The sequence below is a fragment of the Nematolebias whitei genome, chromosome 23, assembly GCF_014905685.2.
Source record: "Nematolebias whitei isolate Nwh7 chromosome 23, NemWhi1, whole genome shotgun sequence".
Classification (NCBI taxonomy): Eukaryota; Metazoa; Chordata; class Actinopteri; order Cyprinodontiformes; family Rivulidae; genus Nematolebias; species Nematolebias whitei.
Window position 1 is genome coordinate 495852 of NC_056520.1, and position 3051 is coordinate 498902.

General features: G+C 39.4%; 1 protein-coding gene across 1 annotated transcript in view; it reads left to right on the forward strand.

The window, feature by feature from the left end:
* The window catches only part of LOC119428723 (voltage-dependent L-type calcium channel subunit beta-4), a 17781-nt gene that overhangs the window by 5423 nt on the left and 9307 nt on the right, over positions 1-3051 (forward strand). The gene's annotated exons all lie outside the window — the stretch shown is intronic.

Here is a 3051-nt window from a genome sequence, read left to right on the forward strand (position 1 = left end):
TTTATATTAAATACTAATGTGTCATCAGCATACAGACTCATAACTTTGTATTAAATACTAATGTGTCATCAGCATAGAGACTCATAACTTTGTATTAAATACTAATGTGTCATCAGCATAGAGACTCATAACTTTATATTAAATACTAATGTGTCATCAGCATACAGACTCATAACTTTATATTAAATACTAATGTGTCATCAATATATAGGACTCATTTGACAGGCGCTCATGACCAAACTCTCGCTAAAAGTGAGCGAGCACCACCGCAGGAGTTTGTCTCACTGTTTCTGCTGATTTAGATCTTGGTAAATGAAATGAGCTCTAAACAATTTTTTTTGTATGACCAAGATTTTAGCAAAAGCGTGTCTTCTTTTAACTTTTTATTTTCCCCCTAAATGTCACAATGTTTTCTGTGGAAGTGTTTGGAACCAAACTGTGACGGATGCTACGTGAGCTGAAATCATTAAAATATGACAAATAAATCCCTTTAGTCCATTCATGGGAGAAATCTGTCAGTCGGGCAAATAAAAAATGACATTTCATGCTGTGTAAAGGGCTACTTGTGCTTTATATTTGAATACAAATCAGCTTTTTGAATATAGCAGTTGTATGAATATTAATGATCCTTTTAGTGTTCAGCTCAGGAGTTGTATCACCGTAATCACTTCACAATTTGTGTTTGAAAATTCTAATTTATGGAGGCTCTTGAAGTGCTTGAACATTATAACTAGAGCCCCTACTGATATGGAAATGTTGGCTGTCATCAATACCAATATTGGGCGGGGCTAATGCCAATAACCGATATATGGGCTAGAAATGTTTGAGCATTGTCCAGCCCCAAGAATCTAAGTCAACAGCTACTTTTATACCTGTTGAAACAGTCTTCCTAACGTGCGTTCACATTTTCTGTCCTCCATTATTCACCATAAAGTTATCAAGTGTGTTATAAAAATATAAATTAAACAAAGAACCACCTTCCTGTTCAGTGTTTAAACAGTCAGTCACGTATGATGAACGTCTAATTAGTATTGATCGCAGCAGAGTTTATTTTTTCTTTGTAGAGAAGTAAAGATTTCAGACAAACAATGCATTTCATTGAGGATGACAAAGATAACGTTACTAACACTGATATATTTTACCTTTACGTTAGATTTATTGTTCTGGATAAAGTTTTACAAGGCAATAGCCTAAGCTAGGTTATCCAAATGTTAGCTTGCTAACTTGAGAGGCTTGTATCTAATGATGAGCAGGTTGGAGGATTGAAGATAATTTATTATTGATTTGTTTTACAGAGCAGTTTCAATAAATTCTATTCAGCAAAATATCCTACACAGTATTTAGTTGCTCCCTGCTTTGGCTGCGCTGAAAGTGAAACTTAAGTGAAAGGCCATGACTTGAAGTAGTCCTCATGCTCCCTCTGCTGGATGCATTGTACAGTTACGCCTTGTACAAGTAAGACACGGCTCGTTCCCAGTGTTTATCCATCCATCCATCCATTTTCTTTACCCGCTTATTCCATTTTGGGTCATGGGGGTCGCTGGTGCCCATGTCCAGCAATCACTGTGCGAGGGGCGGGGGACACCCTGGACGGGTCGCAAGTCTATCACAGGGACACGTAGAGACAAACAACCATTCACTCTCTCTCACACCTAGGGACAATTTAGAGTTACCAATCAGCCTAACATGCATGTTTTTGGTCTGTGGGAGGAAACCGGAGTACCCGGAGAAAACCCACACATGCACGGAGAGAACATGCAAACTCCACCCAGAAAGGCCCCTGGACCGGGGTTTGAACCAAAGACCTGCTCGCTGAGAGGCAGCAGCTCTACCAGTTGCGCCACCGTGCTGCCCTCCCAGTGTTTATATCGGCACATAATGAGACAATTATCACCGATACGATATGTCCCCAAATGTCTACAACGGACTAAAGGATCGCTCTACCCATAGATCGGTCTGGCTCTAATTAAAACTCCATAAGAACTGTACAATAATACAGGCAAACTAGAATGTAAAAATTAAAAAAATGTTTTTTCATTTATTGAGTTCATTCAGTTATGTGTCAACCCACCAACAACAAATCATTAAAATCCAATTTGTGTATCATTTGGGTTTGAAAGTGTTCTGTTAGAAAACCTAAATAATTCACTGCACTGAAAAAACTCTGCACACCAACTTCTAAGGCTGCTGGGACAAACTGTGTTCCTCATCAGGTTAGCGTTTGGTATTTAGCTGTTGAAATAAGAAACTAAGCCGTGAATTGTTCCGGCAGGAGTACGGAAACAAATTTGAGTAGATCACAAAAAAAACGGACCTGGAATTGACTATGACAAATAAAAGCTCCTTGGTTCATCAGCAGATTCAGGTCAGCGGTCTCCTGAGTCTACCTCTTGGGACTCGAGCCTTTTACGGCCCAGTCAAACGGTTTCAAGAAGTCCTAATGAGCCACCAGTCGCCCCCTTCTTGTGTATTGATCCTGAGTGCTCTGTCATCCACGGTTGACTCGCCTTCTGTCTGCTCAGGTTGTTGGTGTTTGTCCCAGACCAGAGAGCTTCAGCTGTGACCCACAGCTAGCTTTAATACTTTTTTCATTCATCCAACCTTTATGTAGACAAATAAATCACATTGAGCCTCAAAGACTCGTTTACAAGTGAGACCTGTTTAGACGGACAGAAAGTAGTGAAAGTGAACTTGTTTACAGATTTTTTTAATTTAAAGATTTGTTTGACAAATGCTATGCTAAAGAGCTCAAACCAAACCGAGCATCCGCCATTTTCAAAACCGAAAAACAGGAACAAGAGACAGCCCATGTCACGTCAAGGGGCCTCCCTCCCATTTTTCTTAGACACGCTGCTCGCTCCCTCACCATCCGACATTTCCTCTTAAATTTGACAATAATTACTAATTATTGTCAAATTTCAAGCAATATTATCGTTTATCGCAATAATTTCTGAGACAATTAATCGCCCATCAAAATTTGTTATCATGACAGGCCTAGCTCCAGAGCTAATACATATGTTGTTAGCTTCATAGCTAATACATATGTTGTTA